Here is a 13,662-nt window from a genome sequence, read left to right on the forward strand (position 1 = left end):
AATGGTTAAACAATAAATCCCTCTTCCCAGGGAACTATGGGAAGTAAGTCCAAATCTCAAAGCCCCTCTCAATAGGTGTGGTCTCAGAGATCATTCTGAACCTCTTGTTGACTAGCTGGATGTGTGTGTATCTGTTTATATTAAAATAAATAAGTACATTTAGTATTCAGGGCAACTATTCCTTCCCCCCACAGACACCCAATTTTCAGTCCAAGTCTGAATATCTCAGTCACCTTTGAATGTGAGTGGACATTCACACTATGACATGAATATTGTAGGATGCTAAAATATAAAGGAACCCCTAAGGCGGTTTCCTGAGGTGGACTCAACACAACGACTGCCCATGATGCAATCTTAGAATGAGCAAAGGCATCCTGTGCAAAGTCCTGGCACCGTGAGTTGATTGTCAAGTCCAGACCTGGTCTGAATGCTCACTTGTATGTGTGAAGGGGCTATCACAGATCTGACATCCCAGGTTGAGCGTTCCCATGACCTCAAGTGCCACCCATGCTTTTGAATGGAGTTATTCAGCTGCCAGTCATCAGGTGAACATTAAACTCAAGCTTAGAGAAATCCAGTGGGATATGCACATGTGTGAACCAGACCATTAGCCCAATGCAACACCAGTTTCTTTTAAAACCTTTGCGGTCATGCAAGTCGAACATAATGCATGGGGTGAGGAGGAATGGACCTTTCTTCCCCCTGTCTCTCTGCTTCGACACAAACAGTGATGCTGTTCAGACCCAGTCGCTTTGAATTGTGTTCTGTCCATCACATTATGCATGCAAATGAATTCCTATTAATCTTTGCAACGTTAAGCTATTGCTAAAAATGTTCATTTAAGAGCCGTCTTTGTTCTTCCCTTCCCCTAATTTCAATTCCCTCCTGTCCCCCTCCCTCCATGTCTCTAAGTCCTTTATTAATTTGGCCACATTAATCTGATCAAGATTAAAGATGCCAACGTCTCTCCAAAGCCTTGAGCCATCAAGCTTAGCGACAGTGGCAGGGCTAACAAAGAGCTCCGTATGAGCAACGGTCTACGCTACCCACCTTGTTTGGGGGTCTGAAAGCAGATGGAAGCAATGTATTAAGAGTTTAAGATGCAGATTGGCAAAAGGAAGGAGGGGTTCTATTGTGGCAAAATTAAGTGAGATGATGTCCTCATATATCTATGCATGGAAATACTAAGAGACAACAGATGCAAAATCCTCATTAAAATAATAAAGGAGACAAGATGAGGTGGGGGGTGGGGGAGATGGGAGGGAAAACTTTCCCTGTCGTTCAATGTTTTATTGACTATCAGGCCTACGAGCAAAGAGGATTATCTATGAATGTTGATTACTCAGACGTCGTATGTCAGAAGACTGTACCTGCGTCTGTGTGGAAACTGGGATTAATTTTGAAATAGATAGGATTAAAGCAGAGCAATAACTAACAAATGAGAACACACAGCTACCCTTTTTGCTAGATGTACACATGTCCTCGCAGCTTGCAGGCTTACTCAGGAGGAAATGCTACTGGACTCAGTGGGACTTAATAAAAAGAAAGTACTTCTTCATGCAGTGCATTGTTAAACTGTGGAACTCGCTGCCACAGGAGGCAGCAATGACATCCAATTTGCATGGCTTTAAAGGTGAATTGGACACATTGCTGGAAGACAGAGTTATTGACGGCTGCTAGCCATCAAAGGGTGTACTCTGTTTCCACACCTGGAGGCAGTAATACTTCTGAATACCAGTTGCTGGAGACCACAGGAGGGGAGAGTGCTCTTGTAATCGGGTCCTGCTTCTAGGTTTCCCATTGGTTGGCCATTGTGAGAACAGGATTCTGAACTACATAGGCCCCCTGTGGTCTGATTCAGGAGGCTCTTCTTATGTTCTTGCTTTTGAGTAAATAGGGATAGGATCAAGCCATTGGGGTGAGTTTTTTGAGGCTCTAAAATGTACAGCAAAGAACCACAGCAAACACACACACACCACGGAAATGGTTGCAAGTAAGCATTCTAAAGTGGCCACCATTGGCTCCTGTGGGTCAGCATGGTGTGGATGCACTGGCAGAGCCATTATGACACTATCAGCCACAATCCTGTCCTGGTCACTCTGCCACCTCCCCTCTCCCAATTCCCAGTAGGCAGCAGTGACACAGCTGCCTGGAAGCTAGCATTGGAGCTATACCCCACTGAGTGAGAAGCTTCTGGTTGAGGATTCTGTGGCTCCACCCCCTCTTCTAGCATGTCTCCAGGCTGCTGCCCTCTTCAGTGTTGGAGTTCTGACATCAGAGTGGAACCATTTGTGGGTCTTTCTTCAGCCCCATGGAGGAGGCATCTAAAAATGGATCTCTCTCTCCAATGATGGGCCTCCAACTTTGGAGAGGGTGGTCAAAAAGTTCTTATGGCCTCTGGACACCATCCCTGGGGCCATAGGATTGTAGCCTAAACCAATGTATATAAATTTTACTGAAATTCATTGTATGTGTTGTTGTTTTTTTAATCTGTCAAATGTCTGCTGCTTCATGTGAGCTGTCAAATACTGTCTTGGGCGTGTCAAATATTGACTTGGGTGTGTCAAATATTAACTTGGGCATGTCGGATGCTGTTTACTGACAATTACAGCCTGTCATCTGTCAAACCTAAGGAAACATTCACTACTCTAAGTGAGATACTGTCAAAAATTGACAGTTGCAGTAGGCATGGTGTCTGATACTGTCAAGCATTGACTGCTACGTGTCTCTGTCAAATACAGACTAGTATACATCAAATTCTGTCAAAGAAAGACTGCTATTGCATGCCAGCTGTCAGATACTGATAAATTTATTTATTTAGGTACTTAATTATGGCATATTTTCCAAACAAAAAGGCTTTTTATCATATTAAACCAGTAGAAATACAATTAATCACAACAAAAAAATTATATAACATATAATATGTTATTTAATATCTATTTAATTCAGGAGTCCAAAACTTACAAAATCTTCAGCTCTCAAATATAGGCACAGAATGCCAAATATTTGTTGAATATGCACATACCCAGAGACTATTTGGAGAATATTCACCATTAAGATTCGCTCAGGAGAATTTTGTGGAAAGCATGTGGATCAAATTGTATCCATTTGTAAAAGCATGAGTTGGCAGGGCATTGCACACGGGATAGAATTGTGTACTCATTAAAAACTTGGATTGCTTTGGAAATGTGATTGGTTGATGGATGCACCATATATCTGAATATCCCACATGGCAGAATCTTCCAGCACGCACGCCCCCGCTCTCGTAAACTAAAGCCAAATGATCAGATTAAGCATAATCACTGTATACAGCAAATTAGCAATTTTAGGGTAAATTCTCCACATTGACCTACATTGCTGAGCTCTTAATCACAGGATCAGAACCCAGTCAGTGCATGTAAATAAGCAGCCTCCATTAAAATAATTGGTAACTGTATATACGTAATAGGCATCTGTGATTGTGTGTGCATAATATATTGGTTTTATTCCAATGAAATTTGCAGTGCAACAGCACGGTGGCGGGTGGGAGGTTGGGATTTCATAAGTCAAATGGAATTTTCCACAGGAAACGGGGGTGGGGGGAGGGAAAGGGTGGTATTATTTGTTACTTGCATTTATATCCCACCATTTTCTCCAAGGATTTCAAGGTAGTGTATGTGGTTCTACCCCTCCTCATTCAATCAGTCACAACAACCCTGTGGAGTAGGTTAGGCTGAGAGGCAGTGAGTGGCTGAACTTCACACACAGTGAGCTTCATGACTGAGTGGGGAGATTTGAACCCTGGTCTTCTGGGTCTACGTTCAACACTCTAGCCACTACACTGTGCTGGCCCCAAAGCTAGTCTTACTCAGAGCAGACCACATTAAAGTCCCCAAGCCAGTTATTGTTCGTGGTTATTTATTTCCCTGACCACACCTTAGATACTGAAGAATTTCAGCTGGTGGTTCTGGACGGAGATGTTCATCCCCACGGACATGAAAAGAAATATTTGCCCAGTTCAATGGAATATGGAGCATCATCATTATATAAATAGGGATACACACCCAGAAATCTTTTCCCTCCCATGGATCTCTCTTGCTGGATCAGTGCATTTGTTCCTTTGCTCATCCCCTTCTTCAACCTCTCCCCCCTTCCCCCCCTGTTGTCCTTGTTCCCCCCTCATCTCTTTCCTCAGAGCATTGTGGAAAATCTCATCTTGAAGACCAGACTATGGACCCTCTGAAAGGACACATGTCTAAACCCAAAACAAAGGGAATCAAACTGCCACTATGAGGATGCAATGGGCAGACATTGGCTTTTCATTATTTGGTAATGTTCGTAATGATTATTAATTCATCTTCCATCATGCTGAAGGGATGCCGAAGTCGAGGCATATTGGCCAACGCTTGCTAGTCACATCTCTAGAATCTAATTGCACCATATTTGCAATCAATACCAATCAGCCAGCTAAATGAATCAACACTGAGTCTGCTTGAGAGAGGCTGTATCTCTCTCCTAGAAGCCGGAGTTACTCGAGATTTCCCCCAACTTCTCAGATACTTGGTTGCCTGCCTTATATACCCTTGGAGCCCTCACTTCAGACTCCATTTCTTGCTTCTTTATCTTTCCTTTGCACATTCTAACTTGTTTACTGATTTACTAAGCATTTTTAAATTAGCTCCCACCCAAAGGACCACTGGAAGTGCCCTGAAGTATTTGCTTTCAATCAGACAGCCCTGGGTTTCATTTGTTTTCTTGACATTATCTGTACCTAGTGAGGAGGCAGCAATACACCCTTAGCACCCCTAGTGAATGCACATTTAAATCGCAAAGAGAAGAGGAATGAAAGGAACCGAACCTAAGGGAGCCTGAGAAACATTTCTGTATAAAATGGGTTGCTTCATCTCTATGAATATGGACTAGACTTCTACTGTTTTGGAGAAAGGGGGCTATGATTTGTGGTCAGAAAGGAGCCTTCCCTGATGAACTTCCAGGGCCTATGGAAGACCTTCTGAATTGCACCAGACATTTTAATTGAAGTTTGATTTAATAGTTTTAACTGGTTATTATTATTTTTATTGTATCTCTGTAAACTGCTTGAAGACTGCTGTAGTTATGAGGTGGTTGTTGTTTAGTTGTTTAGTCATGTCCGACTCTTTGTGACCCTATGGACCAGAGCATGCCAGGCACCCCTGTCTTCCACTGCCTACCGCAGTTGTTGTTTGGTGGTGGTGGTTGTTGTTACCCAATAAGGAGGAAATCTAGAATCCCATCCAGTGAATGAATCTGCTCAGGTATATAGATTCATTGCTTGTGTTCATTCATAGACAAAATAAAGTCCACCTTCTTGCTCCTACAAGAAGTAGTGATGGCAAGTGGCTTGGATGGCTAGAAATGAGGATTAGACAAATGGAGGATAAAGTTAGTAACAATGGCTACTAACCCTGATGGCTATGTTCCGCCTCCCCTGTTGGAGGCAGTAAATGCATTTGAATACCAGTTGCTGGGAATCAAAAGTGGGGAGAGTGCTGCTGTGCTCAGGTCCTGCCTGCAGGCTTCCCAGAGATATCTGGTTGGCCACTGGGAGAGCAGGGTGTACTGGTAAGCCCATAGTCTATCGGTTCCAAGTTTCTGTATACAGCAGCAGTCAGCTAGATGTCTCTAGAACCTGAGAAGTAGGGTGCCAATAGCATCTGAAATATATGGCTTCCCCTTCTTTTTCTGTTCTGAGCTACAACTGGGACCTTAACAAAATCCTGCAGTTCACTGAACTCCTATTCAGACATCCAAATAAGTAAGACATGCTCTTCACCAGAGAGACTAGGCTGAATGTAGTGATGGAGAAGTTTGATTCATTTTGCTTCTAAAGGTGAACTTGCCTAATTCACACTTTTCAAGACAAGATGCAAGGTCACCAGTAATTCAGTTGCCCCTCTGAAAATAACTGTCTATTTTCTGCTACCAAATGCAATATTAAAAATTGAGTGGATTGTCAAAACAGAGTCTCTCAGGTAAGGATGGATAGATTTCTCAATTTCTAATTTTCCCATTCTTCAGTTCCCACATTTCCTCACCAGTTCATTATTTTATTTTGTTTAAAGTCCTTATGAGCATTTTAATCTGCTTTTCTCCTAATACATGCATTTTGCATGTAATTTTTGCCAACATACATATATTTTTGCTGAGCAATTTCCCCCATATAATGCATTTTTTGTATATTGTTTTCACTCATATATACCTTTTAATGTAAGCTTTATCTTAAATACACACATTTTTTGCATGCATTTGTTTTGTTTCGAGAGCTGCATTGCAAAATTCAGAGAGGTGTAAAATTTGAACAATAGATGTGCTTAATTTGGATACTGTTTCTGGGGACACGGGTGGCGCTGTGGGTTAAACCACAGAGCCTAGGACTTGCCAATCAGAAGGTCAACGGTTCGAATCCCCGTGATGGGGTGAGCTCCCGTTGCTCGGTCCCTGATCCTGCCAACCTAGCAGTTCGAAAGCGTGTCAAAGTGCAAGTAGATAAATAGGTACTGCTTCAGTGGGAAGGTAAACGGCGTTTCTGTGCACCGCTCTAGTTTGCCAGAAGTGGCTTAGTCATGCTGGCCACATGACCTGGAAGCTGTACGCCGGCTCCCTCGCCCAATAAAGCAAGATGAGCGCCGCAACCCCAGAGTCGGTCACGACTGGACCAAATGGTCAAGAGTCCCTTTGCCTTTACCTATGGAATTGGGAATGAGATAAGTTCCCATAGAAATGAGAAATGAGCTGGATTTCTCCCCGATGAAGGCAGGGGGACAGACTGTGTAAGCCCCCTTATGCTCCTCGGAGGAAGGATTAATTTACATAGATGCCAGCTTTCACTAGTTTTAAACCAGCTTAATTCCATGACTTCCCCAACTAAGCTAGAGATTGTAGGTTGGCCTGGAAAAGGTGTTGTGAATTTTCTGTTCGAGATCCTTTAATTCCCAGGCAACCAGAATGACCACTAAATAATTATTCTCTGTGTTGATACACTAAAAAGGATAGGAGTGTATCAAGCCAGCCTCCTTTAGAAAAGGCTTCTTCAGAATTCAAATCTACACAGTCAAGGAAGTCAGATCTGACAGCGATAGGCTGTCCGGATTTATAAAAGAAAACTGATACTGATAACTCGCAGTCTAAAACTGACACCAATTATAAGTGATCCTTACCCATCAGCCGATCCCCTCTAGAAAACACACAAGAGAGACTCAGAGCTCCTCATCTCGCCTATTTTCTTTTTCACCCAACCTTCTTTTTCTAAAGGAACAGGCAGTATTAATAAGTTGAGTTCAACAGTTGAAATGATGGCTCTGAGCAATCAGCTTGTGCATTCAGGTTGATGCTTTGCTTTTAGAAGATGCTACACACTGGCCAGGAATAACTGTTTCCTTTTCCCAACCTTCAAGGACTGCTTGGAGTTAACATCGCACTTGGTCTTTGGGATTGGGGGACACCAGGGTAATCAGTGCTTGGACACATAGGAACACAGAAAGCATAGAAAGCAGCGTTATACTGAGTCAGACCATTGATCCATCTAGCTCAGTACTGTTGATACTGAGTGGCAGCAGCTCTCCAGGGTTTCAGGGATCTCTTCCTGTCCTACCTGGAGATGCTGGGGATTGAACCCAGGACCTTCTAGATGCGAAGCAGATGCTCTACCATGAGTCCTTCCTCAAACTCACTTACTCCCCTTTATGAAACTCACTCCCCTTTTATGAAGATCACCCGCTCTGAGACCCCACAGCTAATTCTCCCCTGGCCTCCTCACTGGCCCAAGTAGGAACAATTCAGCCAGCTAGCCCTGGGGATTATCTAATGCTTATTTCCCCTAAATTGATTTTTTAAATCTTATTGTTATTCATGTTTTTATACTGTATTTTATGCTGCTTTTATAATTAAGTGTTTTAAATTTCTTGTTAGCCGCCTTGAGCCCGGTTTTCGAACCAGGAAGGGCAGGGTATAAATAAAAAAATATGATTATTATTATTATTACTTCTGGCCAATGGGAAAAAGGAGGTGGGTAGATAGTTGAGGCCTTAAGAAGATGAAGGAATATTTCATGGATGTGCATCTTGGAGCATTGGGACCTGGGGACCAAAGAGTGGAACTCCTCTGAATCTCTTAGTAACACATACTCAGAGGTATTGAGTTGATGGGGCTGGGTCTCAGTGATGAGGAGAGACAGAAGCCGAGAAGGAGCAGCTTCTCATATTGTGGGTTAGGGTTACGTTTGGTTATAACCAGTGGTGTCGTGGTCAGGGGCCGCAGGAGGTCAAAGACTCATTACTATTTCTGTAGCGGAGTCCTAACAGGGTCTCTGTCTCCAGCATTCTAGAGTCCTCAATCAGCATGAAGGGAAGCTTTCTGGCCACTGAGAAAAAGTCTTCTTACCCTTTGTGCTGATTGGAGCCAATCAGAGTGAAAGGAGCTGAGTCAGCCACTGAGGATTGACTCCTAGGATCACTCTGGAGAAGGTGTGCCAGAAAAACGCCAAGGAGGAGTTGTAGTGTATGCTCCAAAGCTAAATGTTTAGGGACACTGAAAACACAAAGGTGCTTCAGTTTCAAGAAGGGTGTGCAATTTCTGTTATCAAGGAAAACACAAGTCCAAAGGGTCCAAAGTGCAATTTCTGTTATCAAGGAAAACACAACATAAGACCAAAAAGGACATTGGAGCACCCCAAATCATTGGCAGTGCTGAAGATAGATCTAGCTGAAAGGCAGCTCATTGGGATCTGCAATGATTATTGCAACACATCCCTAATTATTATTGTTGGATAGTTATAAGATAATTGTATAATCTTAGGAGGCTGTGTAATCTTAGAAGGGTGTGTGACTGTGACTGTCAGGAAAGGACCCCTGCATTTCTGAATTTGCCACTACGCTACTGGTTATAACAGGAAGGGGGAGGAAGACTAATGTTCTCTTCTATCACTAGCCAAGCTGCCTTTAAAAACAAAAAAATGGCTAGTTGACTTATCTCTTACTGCTCCTTGAACTGGAAACAAACTGCTTTCACCTTCACCTCTGCTACCTCACTCTGCTTCAGTCTTGACAAGAGCAGGGTCTGACAGCTTGTATATAGCTCCAGGGCTTACCAAATCGAGAAAATATCTCAGGGAAGGGAGCCAAATCCAACTTCCAAAGCTTAAATCTCTCTGGTTCTTTTTCTTTGACTATTAAAAACAAGGGGGAAAACACCTAAAACACATACAATTGCCATGCATCAAAATTTCTGCGGCTAAGAGCCTGGCAAAATTTTTCATCATGACAGCATATTCAGGGAACGTGGCTGCAGCAGGCGATGGAGTCACACTGAAAAATGTTTCCTTATATTTCCTCCCCTCGGCCTCCTTCACCCCCCACTGCATTGTGCCCCTGGTTTTAGACTTCAAAGAATTTGTGATGAAACAAACAAACAGCTTTCCCTTCATTTGCCTTCCAGTTCTTTTGAGGCATGAAGCTCCGTCACATTTCACATGTCCTCGGCTGGAATTTTGCATGAATTCTTAAGGCCTACCCTAACATTCAAGAATGCTTGTACAGTGGTACCTCGGGTTAAGTACTTAATTCGTTCCGGAGGTCCGTTCTTAACCTGAAACTGTTCTTAACCTGAAGCACCACTTTAGCTAATGGGGCCTCCTGCTGCTGCCGCGCCGCCGGAGCATGATTTCTGTTCTCATCCTGAAGCAAAGTTCTTAACCTGAAGCACTATTTCTGGGTTAGCGGAGTCTGTAACCTGAAGCGTATGTAACCTGAAGTGTATGTAACCCGAGGTACCACTGTAATTTCTTGCTACTGGGTCTTAACAGTGAAAGACAGATTTGGGGGCTTTTTCAATCATTTTTTACGTATCCACACTCATGAGGGCCTTTGGGCTGAGATGGGACCATAGGCTACATGGACAAGCTGAGGGCAACTCCTAAGGGCTATATAAGTATATACAACAGTAAAAGCGGTTCCCTTGGGGGGGGGGTGTGAAGTCACTATGCGAGCTTCCTGGCAGGTGGAGAGCCGTTGTTCACTAAAAGTGATGGGGAGCATCTTATTTCCCTCACCTGCATGCTAGCTCTGCCTTGACGTCCATGCCACTTCATCCCTCTCCTTACCACTCGAGAACAGTGCCTCCACCTGGTAGAAAGCTAGCATAGCAGCTCTGCCTCAACCAGGGAGCTGCTTCTGCATGACAGGTAGAGAGAACTACCGGGCAGGGTCTCTGAGGTTGAGGGAGCACACATTCTCTAACGGTTCCCTTTTACCTGGTTTATTTACCCTCCCCATTGCAGGAGATGGCAATTAGATCAGTGGGGTCTGCAACCAATTGGTGCAGTGTGGAGTGTGTGTGTGTGTGTTGTGGAATCCCAGTTTCTTCCATGTATTGGACATTACACTCCCATCAGTCCCCACCAGCCTTGCCAGAGATGGTGACATCTGGAGTTCCTACTTCCATCTGGAGGGCTACAGGTTGCCAATGCCTGCTATGGGAGAAAGTAAAGTGGGTCACTTAGGTCAGTGGAGGCTGCTCCATTAGGGCATGGGAGGGGGCACTGCCCCACCAATCTCAGTCTTCTCTCATCTTTGGCCTACTGCTTTCTTAGAACCAATCCAGGTTAGGAAGCACTGCCTATTGGTGCACTTGTAGAACTCTGCAGGGAGGAAGATGCAGACAAAACCAGAATGAGTTGACTCTGCCTGTCATTGGTTCTGATTCCACTACTGGTCTCCCTCCCTTCTGCTCCACCAGCCCCAATGAGCACCACCCACCAGTTTGTTAAACCCTTAGTGCAGGACTTCCTATTTCTGATTGCCCTGGTTGATGACTAGTGACCCCTGCCATCAAGCATGTGCATTATTTCCCCAGCCCCATCTTTCATTTGCACAGCCCCACCCTGCATTTGTGTGTTTCAGCATTCACAGCCTTCCTTTGCTGAGCCTAAAGCATCATCAACAAGGTGCTGAACACCTTGAAAACCAGGGTAGCAGTTACAGCATTGGAGTGGAGTGATGAGCAGGGCCAGAGACAAAAGACAGAGGAGCAATGGACATCACCCTTCCCTTTGCATAGTAGGTTACATTCCAGGTATACAACATACATACATACATACATACATACATACATACATACACACACACACCTCTCTCTATCTAGGCAAGCAAGAGGCATTATTACAGTCCAAGGACACATTACACCCAGGCAAAGGCACTCAACAAAGGGGCATAGCCAGGCCAGTGATAGGTGTGGCCTAGGGAGAGGGGTGTGGCCTAGAGAGAATTCCAAGGGCCAGTGTTGAGAAGGCCCTGCTCAAATAAACTGATCACCTTTCTTCAAATGGCAAGAGGACCTGGAGCCAGTCAGGTAAGCACAGGGTGTGACAGAGTACCAGGAAATATTGCCCAGCTTCACAGGCATCTGGAGTTCTTCCATCCATGACCTTTGACTTTCGATTTTTCCTCCCTGGAGATCCTGTCTATGGCATTAGGAAGCCTTCCTTGAAAGATGCCTCTTTTTGTTGCCATCAGAATCAAACATTTCAATCCTGATCAGCCACAGAGATACAGTATGGGGCAGGTGCAAGTGTCAAAAGTCTACTCCTTTTCATTCACTATTCGTGACCAGTCCATGAAGCATTTAGGATAGATGTGTGTGCTTGTGTGTTCTAGAAGTATTGATGTTTCTTCCTTCTGTGGTTCAGAATCAGGGTGCATTCCACACTTCTCTTTATGAATTTTCTTCTCCTCCCCAAAAAGATGAGAAATGATACATTTTAATAGAAATTGCTGACAGAATCCCCACAGATGGATTCTGCACAGATGGCTTTCAGAATTAAAAACACACACACACACACACACACAAACAATTGGATCCATTCATCCATATTTCACAGCAAGAAGCTGGAGATAGAAAGCATACTGCAAGATGAGGAAAGTGTGTGTGTGTTTAGGGGAAAGCACCATATTCAGCAAATACCCAAATGGAATCCAGGTCAACGCCTTACTTAAAATCCAGGGTGTAATATTCTTGAACATGGCTAGCCAAATCGGGATGGCAGATGTAGAGCCTGATACTATGCAAAGCTGCAGTGAGCATGACATAGGATCAAGCTCAAGGGTCCCAGCACCAGCAGAAGTGAAAGCTTTATCCTTGTGGTCCATTTACAGCTGTGTCTACCATGCTGGAGGAGAGAAAGGCATTGATGCTGACCCATCGACAATCCAAGGAAGGGAATGGAGGCTGGTCTGCTAGGGCAAATTGGTTTAGCAGAGGGCAAACAAACTTGGAAGCTGAATATACTCAGGCCCATCACTGCCTAGTCTGTCTTATTCACACATCGCTAAATAAAAGTGCACAGGTCCCATTGGTAAAGAATAAAAAAAAAAAATACTTACAGTTTCTTCATATGTACAATAGCTTCAGATTGTAAGCCTACATGGCAGGAGCTAGTTTCATGGTCACCTTTTGCAGGAGAGAGAGAGCGAGAACAAGAGGAAGGAGTGATCTGGAGGGTTTAGTGGGAAACCACAAAGTGTATTTTCGCCAGACTATCTGTTAGTGGTAACCCTGCCTTCTACTGACTGGAAGCATGTAGCTAGTCAATTGCAGCTTGCAATGCAGGCTGTAATTTAATATAAACATGAACATCCACCTGGGGCTCCAGCTCCTGGGGGCTGAGCTGTTTTGGGTCCTCTCAACATCTTTTGAGGTGGAGGAGGTTAAGCATGGAGCTGAGCATGGGGTGGCTCCAGTGGTCAGCTCCTTCTCTTCCTCCTCCACTGCTGAGGGGGAAAGAGGGTGGAAGCAGCCTCCCACCAGTTGGAGTGCCAGGAAGAGGAGGAGCTGCTAGCCATTGAAACCACACAGCCACAGTGTTTGGCTCCGTCCCAGGCTCCTTCCAACGTCCTGGTGTCATGTGCACAACATTGCTCCCCCCCTCCCAATCTGGCGCTTCTGACATCCACCATATGCGTGCATAATCCATTGGATTGGTGCTACCTTGGGAGACTCCTAATGAATGAGTCAACTTTTCAGATATAGTGCTGTATGAGGCCTTCTTGAACCCAGTGTCAAGTGAGAAAAGCCTGAAGCACTCCCCTGCCCCTGAGCAATGGCCAGCCAAGAAGCTACCAATAAATGAATTATAACAGGCTCATATATAGTGCATGGTATAGATAGATGATAGATAGATAGAAAAATGGCATAGTAGGAATACTTAGTATATAAATGGGATAGAAAGGTTCTCTTGTGTTTTCTTTTGCTCCCTTCTTTTAAAAGCATGTTCAAATTTAATGTTCAACAAAAGGCATATTCTATTCCATTAAGTATTCATTGAGAGCCTCGTGGGTATTTCTCCCTTCCATGTAACATACTTTGCATGCCCTCACTTTAGAACCTCGAGAGCAATTCCACTCCACAATGCCAAGGACGTCCCTCCAACACATTCCTTTTATATCTGCCGTGTTCTGGATTCTTTTTACAGTTAGCTTTGCATGCTTCCGGATCAGGTCACTTTAAAGAGCTACCTCCCACTGAGGCTCAAATACTGCCACTACTATTACTGCTACTGCCCTTGCTGTTTAAAACTAGACCCACTGCTGCTGGGACAAAGTGGTTCCGCATCTCAGAGGCAACATATAAAGTGTTGGAAATATAATTAAGAAA

At 44.1% G+C, this 13,662-nt stretch overlaps 1 long non-coding RNA gene across 1 annotated transcript; it reads right to left on the bottom strand.

Annotated features, from left to right (window-relative positions):
- Positions 1–11,151: 11,151 nt before the first annotated feature.
- LOC309376723 lies at positions 11,152–13,432 on the bottom strand. The gene is made up of 3 exons (XR_014171289.1): positions 13,371–13,432; positions 12,393–12,459; positions 11,152–11,741 (listed from the first exon to the last, which is right to left on the bottom strand). It is a non-coding gene; the product is annotated as an uncharacterized lncRNA (long non-coding RNA).
- Between the last annotated feature and the right edge of the window lie 230 nt (positions 13,433–13,662).

Source organism: Podarcis melisellensis (genome assembly GCF_964234715.1).
Source record: "Podarcis melisellensis genome assembly, chromosome: 8".
Classification (NCBI taxonomy): domain Eukaryota; kingdom Metazoa; phylum Chordata; class Lepidosauria; order Squamata; family Lacertidae; genus Podarcis; species Podarcis melisellensis.